Source organism: Cherax quadricarinatus, chromosome 47 (genome assembly GCF_038502225.1).
Source record: "Cherax quadricarinatus isolate ZL_2023a chromosome 47, ASM3850222v1, whole genome shotgun sequence".
Classification (NCBI taxonomy): Eukaryota; Metazoa; Arthropoda; class Malacostraca; order Decapoda; family Parastacidae; genus Cherax; species Cherax quadricarinatus.
In genome coordinates, this window is record NC_091338.1 from 29234133 (window position 1) to 29248137 (window position 14005).

Here is a 14005-nt window from a genome sequence, read left to right on the forward strand (position 1 = left end):
GGTGATCTCTGAGATGGTTGACGACCACGATTTGTCTCTGTGGCGCAAACAAGAGGTAGTGCAGACTGAGGCATATGTGTGACATTACTTTTAATACAAGGGAAAGTACCCTGGGGGCACAAGGAACGTACATGATTTAAGGCTGTTAGTGGTTCCATCGTTACAGTTGGAGGATGAGCCTCATAAGCACACACAGAAGCAGGTGGCATTAGTTCTTTGATTGCTCCAAAAGCCGCTATTTTAGCAAGTGATTCTGTAAATGGTTTAGCCTCTTCAGGGAGAAAAGATGATGATTGGACAGCATTGATAAATGATGATAAAAGTTTGTCTAATCTAACAGCAAATGCACTCAACGATTCATTACTCATGGGTGTAGCATTCACTAGTTCCCTAAGAACGACATATGGATCAGCTGTTTTTACTGGGACAAGGAAAGAACGAATCAGTTCCTCATATTGTGACCACTTAGTAAGATTCCTGAAGTCTCGCATATCAAGGAGATCAACAACGTGAACAGCAGCAGGAGATCGATAAAGAGCTTCTTTAGCAAGTCTGATAAGGCTTTCCTCTGAAGGAGGACCTTCACCTAGAGCACTAGCACGAGAACGAATGGCTGCAAACCATGCTTCAAGACTATGTACATGGCCATTGAATAAAGGTAACGCATCAAGGGAATCACGAGTATAACTATAATATCTCGGTGTCTGAGTCGGTCTGTCAGTCGCTAAGAAACTGTGAGGACTGATGACAGGGCCAGCAGTAGCCTGAGAGGTCTGAGTGTCGACATTCACTAAAGTATCACTTGACGGTATGTGAGACATAATGGCAAAGTAGCACGAGAACAAATAAGGCAAAAATAATGAACAATAAAAATGATATAAAATTCTAGAATTGAAATAAAAGATATACAACTAATTTTGCAGAAGTAATAAAAAAAAAAATGTCTAAGATACAGTGCAAGAGGAAGGAAAACTCAATTTAAAGGACTATTTGCCAAAATAAAAATTTTACATTGAAATATACAAGTAAAAATATTACTGGAGACTGAATTAAATGCAAAATGAGCTGTCTTTACTCTTGCTAATAAAGAAATTAATTAATTAAATTTTAAATCAATGTAAAAAGTATAAAATAAAATTACTAAATTGTTAACTGGGAAATTTTAAGTATTTTCTAAGAATGCATAGACAAAATTAAAATATAATTCATAAAAATATCAATAAAAGGAAATAATTCACTGCAGAACAAGTGCAACAAAATAAGGTGTAGAAATAATCACTGCAGTAATAAAGTGTCACTGGGAAAACTCAGGTTACATGATAAAATTAAAATATGAAGAGAAAAAAAATAAACTGATTGAACACTTTAACTCTTAATTGTAAATTAGACAAAACAATTTACTCAAACAGAGTAAGGAAAACACTTTACGTTAAAAGTAATTGAAATTGCATCAAGAGTGAATTTGTTCAAGAAATATAAAAATATGAATAAAATAAAACAAAGGAACAAAACGGGTAGGTTAACACTTACAGTGGCAGGGCACACTTCATTATAATATATTCTTACAACAAAATCCTGCTGTGACTGATACAACAAAATCTTGCTGTGATTGATACGACAAAAATTTGCTGGCAAAAATAATGGTACACAGTCTGCGAAAAAATTAGAGGCATGAGACACTGCTGGCATACGAAAAAAAGACACACATAGAAATAAATGGATAATTTGGTATACTGGGGTGAATATCACTGCATGAAATACAATGACAATTACTGGAGAATACAACGCTGAAAGAATACAATAAAAAAAATGAATCACTTCACACAGGGTGACTGACTGGTACACTACACAATAATACTTACTAGAGACAGGAGTAGCATAAAGAAAAACACAGAATAAAAAATATAAGATAAGTGAAAACACTGAAAAATATTCTAAAAATAATGAGTCAAAGAAATACTGCGTTTACACTGAAAACACAAGGTTTAGAGTACACAAGCAATTTACTATAAATGTCTCACACACGCAAATGTCTTTAAATGCAAGAAAAATGTCTCAAGAAAATTATCACTGAAGTCTGTAGTAGACGGGCGGTGAGGGGTGATGAGGTGAAGGTTGTAGGGTGTCCTGCGCGGTGAGGGCTGACGTCACCTACACTCACTGTTGTCGGAAGAATGCGCGTTCTCGGGGAACTCTCATAATTGGGTTTTATCGTTGGCGCCAGCTACAATCTCTTGACCAATTATGTGAGCCAAAACAGTACTAGGACCCGGTACAAGGGTACAAACAACCACAGGTAGATGAGGTGTCTGGTGGTGGGTGGCTGGTGGTGGTTGTGGATAGTGGTGGGAGAGAGTGGTGGTGGTGGGCGTGATTCTGCTGGCGCTCACTGGCGCGCACTCCACTCTCTACCCATGAAGGTGGCTTGATAAACCACTCTATGCCACAGGAATGGTGAAAACCACTCTTAGCATCCAACAGGGAGCACAAAGCGATACAGACAATACTTCAGAGGAACTTGGCTTACTTCTTACTGCGTGGCTTACTTCTCTCTCTCAGCTGGGTTAGAAGCTGGGTTGGCTGACTGGCTTACCCCACGAGAATGGCTGACTGGAAGACGTGTAACGATGCACAAAGCACGGAGGAGCAGTTGGATGACAGGAGACAGGCTGGATGATAGGCTGACTGGCGTTCACTTCCACAGTCTGGCTTACTGACTGGCTTAATCGCAAAATCCGGGTCAACCCCTCGGAGATTGAAGCAATTAGCACACAACTAAGCCAGGAAGCTTGAAACGGCTGCAACAGGCTTGCAGGCTGAAGGTTGTGAGGGGAGTAGGTCGGCTGGCTGGAGGTGGTGTGTGAGGGTAGTGCTGGTGGGTGACGGTTCACCTTTGACCCTGCCGCTACTCACACAGCCTTCTAAAGTCTTGAATTACCCTTAAAAACATAAATCCACGCTCCACACCGCTGTCACCATTTATCATGTGGGAGTTCGACACGTGGATTAGGTAAGAAATACTCACGTAGGCTGTTATTACGTATAATTGCAGATATGTGGAGAGAGCCCTGACAGCCGTTGCCTTGTCTCCTCAGCCACTCTCGTCAACTGACTGACTGGCCACAGTACCCAGTGAGAGGGTCTTTTGAATAATGCCAGTTCAGCGCAATATGAATAGACAGTGACTCAGGCAGAGACGGTTGGTCGTTGAGTCAACGGTACACTGGTTACTGGTAACTGGTTACTACTACTGAGATATATATATATACATATATATACACATATATATATATATATACATATATATACACATATATATATATATATACATATATATACACATATATATATATACATATATATATATTTATATATATATATATATATATATATATATATATATATATATATGTATATATATATTTATATTTATATATATATATATATTTATATTATATATATATATATATATATATATATATATATATATATATATATATATATATATATATATATATATATATATATATATATATATATATATATATATATATATATATATATATATATATATATATATATATATATATATATATATATATATATATATATATATATATATATATATATATATATATATATATATATATATATATATATATATATATATATATATATATATATATATATATATATATATATATAAATGTTATATATATATATATATATGTAATCAATAACAACACTGCGACTTGCCGAGGATTCAAACCAATGTCACTTTAGCCCACCTCATGGTGACCGAAAATCACACATGACACCACAGGACCACGCTATCCTACAAGAATGAAGCACCCAGCAGAGCTAGGCGTTTTCTGTTGATCCGAGGACATATGGTGGTGTGGATGCCTCTGAGCTAATTTCATTCCGTGGATTGCGTGCTCGTGAGGGTACTAGTGTTGTCCTGGAGGACAGTGAAGACAAAGTTATTCAGTCCACACAGGTTCAAAATAGAGATACTACTGGAGATGGATCAAAAGGGGATGAAGCCTCAGAGAATAGTGTCAACACACTACCAACAAAACCTGGTGGAAGCACTGATGTCCATACAGGTGTGAAAGATATTGAGGAAACAGGAAAACTAAATGCACCAGCAGCAAACGTGGCTACAATAAATCCTAGCAAACAGAATTACAATCTATGTAAATACTATGCCTTGGGTATCTGCAGGCATGGTATATCTGGTAAAACAGGTGGGACATGCACCTTTAACTATCCCAAAAAATGCCGCACCCACATGACAACAGGAGAGTGCAACTTCGCCTCCTGTAACTTAATTCACCCAGAAATGTGTCACTCATCAATCCATGAAAGAAAATGCTACAATGCATACTGCCAGGCACATCACCTAAAGGAGATTAGAAGACACAGACCAGCCAGACTATTGGAAACAAAAGAGGGGAGCCAAAACCTCTCCAGTGACAGAGGTTTTTTAGGGCCAGGAGGGAAAAAGACTGGCAAGAAATGACAACATCAACTGAAAACACTTCTGGAGCAGAGACAAGGACATTGGCCTCTTCTCCAGAACAACAGATATTAGAGCCAGCAAATAAACCCCCCCTAAATTCCACAAATATAACGAAATTTATCTTTGCAAACATACAGGGTCTAAAGCCGTCAAAAAAGTGAAAAATTTCTTAAATCAAAGGACTGCTCAAGGAGTCAAATGCAATGTTTGTAGCATTCACAGAGACCCACATAAAGGATCATTATGACAACGACATATGGATCCCAGGTTATAACCCATTCCGATGCGACAGACTAAACAGGCAACAAGGGGGGGGGGCCTGTATGACACAGAGTCGCTCATTTGCACTGAACTACTAAACACCTAAAATGATGTAGTTGAAGTTTTGGTGGTAAAGACTGAAAACCAAAACCTTGTCATTATGGTTGTATACAAGCCTCCAGACGCAACTTCCCAGCAATTCCAGGAGCAGCTTGTGAAAATTGACCACAGTCTGGAAAATCTCCCAACTCCTACATCTTAGTAACTACTAGGAGGTTTCAACTTGAGACACCTAAAATGGAAGAGTATAACAAACAATGTTCTAGCAGAGAACACCCCAGGAGACAGCTCAGATGAAAATTCACACACAAATGAACTATTAAATCTCTGCACCAAATTCACCTTAAATCAGTAAATAGTAGAGCCTACAAGACTAGAAAATACGCTGGCCCTCATCTTCACTAACAACGACGATCTGATAAGTAATATAACCGTATCAAAGACAACACAGTCACATCACAACATAATAGGGGTACAGACATGTATGCACAGGGCTCCTGACCAGCATAATGTGAGCAGTCATGAAGGTCTTTTCACAAAATTCAATTTCAATAACAAAAACATACAATGGGATCAAGTAAACCATGTCCTAAATGGAACAAGTTGGGAAGATATCCTGAGCATCAGGTTCTTGAGATCTGCTCAAGACACATTCCATTAAGAAAAAGAAAGAGAGGATGTAAACAAGAAAGAGAGAGACGTTCCCAAAACGGACAAAGGTGAAGAGTCACAGAGCTGCTGAGTGGGGCCAATATATCTGAAATACGAAGGGAGGCACTAGTCAGTGAAATTGCAAATATTGAACTAACGCTGAAGGAATCTTACTGGAGACAACAATCACAGGAAGAACTAAAAGCCATTTACCTGGAGTTTACCTGGAGAGAGTTCCGGGGATCAACGCCCCCGCGGCCCGGTCTGTGACCAGGCCTCCTGGTGGATCAGAGCCTGATCAACCAGGCTGTTGCTGCTGGCTGCACGCAAACCAACGTACGAGCCACAGCCCAGCTGATCAGGAACTGACTTTAGGTGCTTGTCCAGTGCCAGCTTGAAGACTGCCAGGGGTCTGTTGGTAATCCCCCTTATGTGTGCTGGGAGGCAGTTGAACAGTCTCGGGCCCCTGACACTTATTGTATGGTCTCTTAATTAACGTGCTAGTGACACCCCTGCTTTTCATTGCGGGGATGGTGCATCGTCTGTCAAGTCTTTTGCTTTCGTAGCGAGTGATTTTCGTGTGCAAGTTCGGTACTAGTCCCTCTAGGATTTTCCAGGTGTATATAATCATGTATCTCTCCCTCCTGCGTTCCAGGGAATACAGGTTTAGGAACCTCAAGCGCTCCCAGTAATTGAGGTGTTTTATCTCCGTTATGCGCGCCGTGAAAGTTCTCTGTACATTTTCTAGGTCGGCAATTTCACCTGCCTTGAAAGGTGCTGTTAGTGTGCAGCAATATTCCAGCCTAGATAGAACAAGTGACCTGAAGAGTGTCATCATGGGCTTGGCCTCCCTAGTTTTGAAGGTTCTCATTATCCATCCTGTCATTTTTCTAGCAGATGCGATTGATACAATGTTATGGTCCTTGAAGGTGAGATCCTCCGACATAATCACTCCCAGGTCTTTGACGTTGGTGTTTCGCTCTATTTTGTGGCCAGAATTTGTTTTGTACTCTGATGAAGATTTAATTTCCTCATGTTTACCATATCTGAGTAATTGAAATTTCTCATCGTTGAACTTCATATTGTTTTCTGCAGCCCACTGAAAGATTTGGTTGATGTCCGCCTGGAGCCTTGCAGTGTCTGCAATGGAAGACACTGTCATGCAGATTCGGGTGTCATCTGCAAAGGAAGACACGGTGCTGTGGCTGACATCCTTGTCTATGTTGGATATGAGGATGAGGAACAAGATGGGAGTGAGTACTGTGCCTTGTGGAACAGAGCTTTTCACCGTAGCTGCCTCGGACTTTACTCTGTTGATGACTACTCTCTGTGTTCTGTTAGTGAGGAAATTATAGATCCATCGACCGACTTTTCCTGTTATTCCTTTAGCACGCATTTTGTGCGCTATTACGCCATGGTCACACTTGTCGAAGGCTTTTGCAAAGTCTGTATATATTACATCTGCATTCTTTTTGTCTTCTAGTGCATTTAGGACCTTGTCGTAGTGATCCAATAGTTGAGACAGACAGGAGCGACCTGTTCTAAACCCATGTTGCCCTGGGTTGTGTAACTGATGGGTTTCTAGATGGGTGGTGATCTTGCTTCTTAGGACCCTTTCAAAAATTTTTATGATATGGGATGTTAGTGCTATTGGTCTGTAGTTCTTTGCTGTTGCTTTACTGCCCCCTTTGTGGAGTGGGGCTATGTCTGTTGTTTTTAGTAACTGTGGGACGACCCCCGTGTCCATGCTCCCTCTCCACAGGATGGAAAAGGCTCGTGATAGAGGCTTCTTGCAGTTCTTGATGAACACAGAGTTCCATGAGTCTGGCCCTGGGGCAGAGTGCATGGGCATGTCATTTATCGCCTGTTCGAAGTCATTTGGCGTCAGGATAACATCGGATAGGCTTGTGTTAATCAAATTTTGTGGCTCTCTCATAAAAAATTCATTTTGATCTTCGACTCTCAGTCTGGTTAGCGGCTTGCTAAAAACTGAGTCATATTGGGTCTTGAGTAGCTCACTCATTTCCTTGCTGTCATCTGTGTAGGACCCATCTTGTTTAAGTAGGGGCCCAATACTGGACGTTGTTCTCGATTTTGATTTGGCATAGGAGAAGAAATACTTTGGGTTTCTTTCGATTTCATTTATGGCTTATAGTTCTTCCCGCGATTCCTGACTCCTAAAGGATTCTTTTAGCTTAAGTTCGATGCTTGCTATTTCTCTGACCAGTGTCTCCCTACGCATTTCAGATATATTGACCTCTTTTAGCCGCTCTGTTATTCTTTTCCGTCGCCTGTAAAGGGAGCGCCTGTCTCTTTCTATTTTACATCTACTCCTCCTTTTTCTTAGAGGAATAAGCCTTGTGCATACATCGAGTGCCACCGAGTTAATCTGTTCTAGGCATAAGTTGGGGTCTGTGTTGCTTAGTATATCTTCCCAGCTTATATCGGTTAGGACTTGGTTAGGACCCGGTGGCCTGGTGGTATGTGGCCCGGTGGCCTGGTGGCTAAAGCTCCCGCTTCACACACGGAGGGCCCGGGTTCGATTCCCGGCGGGTGGAAACATTCGACACGTTTCCTTACACCTGTTGTCCTGTTCACCTAGCAGCAAATAGGTACCTGGGTGTTAGTCGACTGGTGTGGGTCGCATCCTGGGGGACAAGATTAAGGACCCCAATGGAAATAAGTTAGACAGTCCTCGATGACGCACTGACTTTCTTGGGTTATCCTGGGTGGCTAACCCTCCGGGGTTAAAAATCCGAACGAAATCTTATCTTATCTTATCTTATCTTACTTGGTCCCGCTTTATATTTTTGTTATTGAAGTTGAATTTGGTGAATGCTCCCTCCATAAAGGAAATTAAAAAAAAAACAGAATACTTCTTCTCGTATGCCAAATCTATGGGAAAAACAACATCCAGTATCGGGCCCCTGCTTAGGCGGGATGGGACATATACAGATGACAGCCAAGAAATGAGTGAGATACTAAAGTCCCAATATGACTCAGTGTTCAGCGAGTCACTGCCCAGGCTAAGGGTCGACAATCCAAATGAATTCTTTATGAACGAAACCCAAAATTTAGTTATCTCAAAAATCTTGGATATTATCCTAACTCCTCAAGACTTCGAACAGGCAATAAATGACATGCCCATGCACTCTGCCCCAGGCCCAGACTCATTAAACTCTGTGTTCATCAAAAATTGCAAGAAGCCCCTATCGTGTGCCTTCAACATTCTATGGAGAGGGAGCTTGGACACAGGGGTCATCGCACACACACTAAAAACAACATACATAGTCCCACTCAATGTCTGCAATGCTCAAAAGGGAATACTAGGTCCAGTCTTGCTTGTTTGTCCTCTCTTCTCTCTCTGGTAGTCTCCCTAATGTGTTGATGCATGAAGTTTTCCAGTACCTCCACCATCATAGCCCTCCAGGTTTCTGGACCCTCATGTGGCTCCAGATTTTCCTAGTCAACTTCTTTGTGATGGAAGTCACCTACAACCAATAGCTTCGCCCTGCCTACATGATCCCTTCTGGCCACTTCAGCCAGTGTGTTAACCATTTCTCTGTACTTCCATCATATTCTTGTCATGGCCTTCTGCTATTCTGTGGTGGGTTGTACATCACTTCAATTACCGCCTTGGGCCCTCCAGACTTAAGTGTTTCTATTATGTAGTCTCCTGCTTCTCCTTTGTCTGCTCTCTCCAGCTCCTCAAAATCCCATTTGTTTTCGATGAGCAGTGCCACTCCTCCACCCCCTCTCTTTCCTGTGTCTTTCCTCAGGATCTGATACCCAGTTGGAAAGATGGTATCTGTTATCATTCCCATGAGTTTGGTTTCTGTGAGAGCTATGATGTCTGGTGCTGCCTTTGATTCTTTCATGCTACTCCTCCCATTTGTTCGTTATTCCATCAGCGTTGGTGTACCATACTTCAGTTTCCTCTCCAACACAGTATTCTGGGAGTCTGTGAGGGTTGGGGGAATGGGAGACCTGGCAGCATGCTCTCGCTTTCTGGTAGTGTTCTAAACATGTTGATGCACGAGGTTTTCCTGTATTGCCTCCGTCATCGCAGCCCTCCACGTTCCTGGTCCCCTATGTGGTTCCGGGTTTTCCCAGTAAGTCTCTTTGTGATAGAAATCACCCACGACTAGTAACTTTGCCCTAGCCATGTGGGCCCTTGTGGCCATTTCAGCTAGAGTGTCCATTACTTTGTTGCTCTCATTGTACTCTTATCTTAGCCTCCTGTTATTTTGTAATGGTGGTGTGTACTCACCTATTTGTACTTACTTATTTGTTGTTGCAGGGGTCGAACCATAGCTCCTGGCCCTGCCTCTTCACTGATTGCTACTGGGTCCTCTTTCTCCCTGCTCCATGAGCTTTATCAAACCTCGTTTCAAAACTATGTATGATTCTTGCCTCCACTACGTCACTTTCTAGGGTGTTCCACTTCCCGACAACTCTATGGCTAAAGAAATTTTTCCTAACATCCTTTTGACTCATAGGAATCTTTAACATCCAATTGTGACACTTGTTTCTGTGTCCCATCTCTAGAACAACCTGTCTTTGTCCACCCTGTCAATTCCTCGCAGTATTTTATATGTCTGACAAGATAAACATCAAAATGGTGTACAATACCGACAGGTTGGTAGGTAAGACACATAGGCAACAGTTAGGCAACTTTATTCCGAAACGTTTCGCCTACACAGTAGGCTTCTTCAGTCGATTACATAAAGTAGGCAGGAACAGTAGAGATGTGAAAACGATGTAATCAGTCCATCACCCTTGAAGTCGTAGAATTTTGAGGTTGTCAGTCCCTCAGCCTGGAGAAATTCAGTTCCAAAGTCAGGAACTATCTGAAGATCAAGCGACAGTGCGGAGACTTAAATACCGTCGGAAGGAGAGGTGCAGAGTAGTAGTAGTAGTGAGAATATAACCACTGAGAGGTCAGGTCCCTCTCAGATCCAACAGTTCTCACTTGAAAGGGTTGTCCAAGGTGTTTTCTGTACCAAGAGGCAATGTGTTGCAGTGTCTGACATCTGACGTCTTCACATCTCTACTGTTCCTGCCTACTTTCTGTATTCGACTGAAGAAGCCTACTGTGTAGGCGAAACGTTTCGGAATAAAGTTGCCTAACTGTTGCCTATGTGTCTTACCTACCAACCATTTTATATGTCGTTGTTATGTCTCCCCAACCCTTCTGTCCTCCAGTGTCGTCCGGCCGATTTCCCTTACCCTTTCTTGGTAGGACAATCCCTGTAGCTCTGGAACTAGTCTTGTTGCAAACCTTTGCACTTTCTCTAATTTCTTGACGTGCTTGACTAGGTGTGGATTCCAAACTGGTGCTGCATACTTCAGTTTGGGCCTGACGTATTTGGTGTACAAAGTCTTGAACGATTCCTTACTGAGGTATCGGAACGCTATTCTCATGTTTGCCAGGCGTCCATATGCTGCAGCAGTTATATGTGCACCTCAGATGTGCTCGGTATTATGCTCACCCCAAGATCTTTTTCCTTGAATGAGGTTTGCAGTCTTTGGCCATCTAGACTTTACTGTGTCCGCGGTCTTCTTTGCACTTCTCCGATCTTCATGAATTTGCATTTAGTGGGGTTAAATTTATGGAGCCAGCTGCCCATCTCAAACACTGACTGCTTATCTTGATAAGACGGATTCTATTCCGTGCACGAACAACCTGCTGGAAAAGGTGTCCTACTATCAATATTTTTATTTTCTTAGATTCATCATTATATTCTCTGTGTCGTCAGTATCTCACTCTATAATGTCACTTGTTTTTTGTAATCATTACAGTATCTTTCCTATATAGCTTTAACAAGTCTTCACTTTGAACTTTCCTGATATCATCGCCTCCTACACTCATTGTTTCCACTCCTCTACACAATATAAATCATTTTGCCCATAAAATTATTTCTACACCAAGAAACTATATTCTCACCGTATTTTACTTGACTATCACAAAATATGTGATCTTTTCCTGCGAGTCTCCATCAGGAACACTTTTATATATTGTTTTTCTCTGATATTTTTACTAAATCTTCATTCTCTGCAAAATTAGCTGACTTGAACTGGTTTCTATTTAACAACTTCAGAATACCTCTTTTACACGGCTTCCAACATTAAACGCTGATACAATTAAGACAGAAGAAAGGTCACTCTAGCTTTAGGTTATGTAGCTGCGAATTTGTAAATTACTAATATAATTATAGAAAAGAAAATTTGAGGTTTAAACTTTTTCTGATTGGCCCCTGACTTCCAAGGTTTGTGTTCTGATTGGCCCTGACTTCCAAGGTTTGTGTTTTGATTGGCCCCTGACTTCCAAGGTTTGTGTTTTGATTGGCCCCTGACTTCCAAGGTTTGTGTTTTGTACAAATGACAAATCGCATTGTCAATTTTATGAAACAAATTACGTATTGATTTCTAAACCCTTAAGAATGACTTTTGTATTAACTTCAAACCTCCATGGTTGTTGTGTGCTGTTATTTAATGGCTTAAAAAAGTAATTGGAATTATTTTCGTTACAATGGACTATTTGTTTCTGGGACTTGAACGGAAGATGGTCAGTTAAGGCAATTTTTACGAGAATCACCTGACAAACTCAATGTGTTTTCTCCCGCATTTTTTTTATTTTTGAGCTGATAAGCTTCTTGAGGTTTTGATAAATAGCTTATGTAATCATTGCAAATGTTGATTCAGAGTTCCTTTTTTATTTTTAGTGTGTTTAGGTAGGGACACTCAGCTTCTTGTATAGTCATACACAAGAAACTTGAAACTGTTGATCTCCAGCTCCTGGACAAATTAGGAGGATTGAAATATAGATCCTAGGTCATTTGAGGTATTCGAACTACTGCTGCAAGCATGTTGAGGATTTTTAGATAGAGATATTAGGCTTCTTATATATGATAGCGTGCAGGAGTCGAGGTTAGCAGATACAGATAGGTTAGGAAAAATTCGTCAGTAAACAGGACAAATGTTTATAAATAACAAAAAGGCACAATACCGTGACTGGGACAATACACAAATAACCCGCACATAGAAGAGAGGAGCTTACGACGACGTTTCGGTTCAACTTGGACCATTTACAAAGTCACACTAACGAAAAGGAGAGCAGGATGGGTATATATAGGCATGAGATGGTAGTAGTAGTAGTAGTAGTAGTAGTTAGTGGAGGTGGAAGGAAGTAGTAGTGGAGAGGTGGTAAGAGTAGGAGGGGCCACTCAAATACTGAGAAAGAGGAGCACTGAAAGAGAGCTGGTGCCCACAGAGTCTAAGAGCAAGAACACCGAGGGGGGGAAAACAAATAAATAAATAAAAGGAACAAATACACAGGACAGAAGAAAGACAACCCAAAGGAGAAAAGGGAAAGAGTAAAAGGGGAAGAGGGAGAAGAAGAAAAAGGAGGAATCAGCTTAGGTCACGAGTGTTGTGAAGTTTGGATCATTTTACAATGTAGTGGCCAAAACCCTCACACCCTTTCCGGTACTTTTTCTCCTGCCCACCTCCGTCACTCTCAAGACTTCATTGAACGGGTTCGCTCTCTCCCAACCTGCACGATGCTTAGTCTTGACGTTGAGCCCCTCTTCACCAATGTCCCTCTTGATGATGTCCTTGATTTTCTTAGAGAGAAGGTCCATGAAGGGTTTCTTCATCTCCCAATACCTATTGATGTCTTTATCTTATCCGCCTCTGTGTGGACTCTAATTCCTTTTCCTTCCAAGGGAAATATTATTCCCAAACCTTCGGTGTCGCTATGGGCTCTCCTCTCTCTCCTGTCCTTGCTAATCTTTACATGGAATACTTCAAGATTGTTCTTCTTCTTACCCTCGATGTGCAACCTTTACTCTGGCTCTGCTTTGTGGATGACATCTTTGCTCTGTGGCCTCATGACTCCAGTCTCTTCCAACCTTTGCTTTAAGCTCTTAATAATCTTGCCCCTTCCATTAAGTTTAAAGCTGAATGGGAATCTAATTCCTTGCTTCCTTTTCATGATGTTTATGTTCACCGCTCAGATACAGGTTTTGCCTTTTCCATTTACTGCAAACCTATGCACAGTGGCATGTACATTCACTACTTTTCTTATCATGCTTCCGCTGTCAAGAAAAGTGTTCTTATCTCCCTCTTTCTCCATGCCCTCTGCATATGTGATCCTCAGTTCCTTTCAACAGAAATTTCCACTCTTCATAATTCATTTTCCCGTCTTGGCTACCCTTCCCATTTCATAGACTCTGCTTTCTCACGTGCTAAATGTAATTTCTTTTCTCCTGGAAACTCTTCTGTCCTCTGCCTTCCCTACATTTCCGGTCTTTCTAATCTCAACAATTCTCTCCGTTCCTTAGACATCAAACTTACTTTCCGCCAGATTAACACTCTTCGCACTAATCTCGTTCATACCTCTTCTCCCTCTACAGATGTTCCTGGTGTCTACTCTATTTCTTGCTCCTCCTGTTCTCTTCAATACTTTGGAGAAACTGGTCGATCTCTTTCTGACAGACTTAGGGA

The 14005-nt window shown here is 41.2% G+C and overlaps 1 protein-coding gene and 1 pseudogene across 4 annotated transcripts in view; both read left to right on the plus strand.

Moving 5' to 3' along the window:
- Positions 1-14005, plus strand: part of LOC128696568 (zinc finger protein 84-like) — a 312038-nt pseudogene that overhangs the window by 95455 nt on the left and 202578 nt on the right.
- Positions 1-14005, plus strand: part of LOC128696570 (uncharacterized) — a 53335-nt gene that overhangs the window by 30535 nt on the left and 8795 nt on the right. The gene's annotated exons all lie outside the window — the stretch shown is intronic.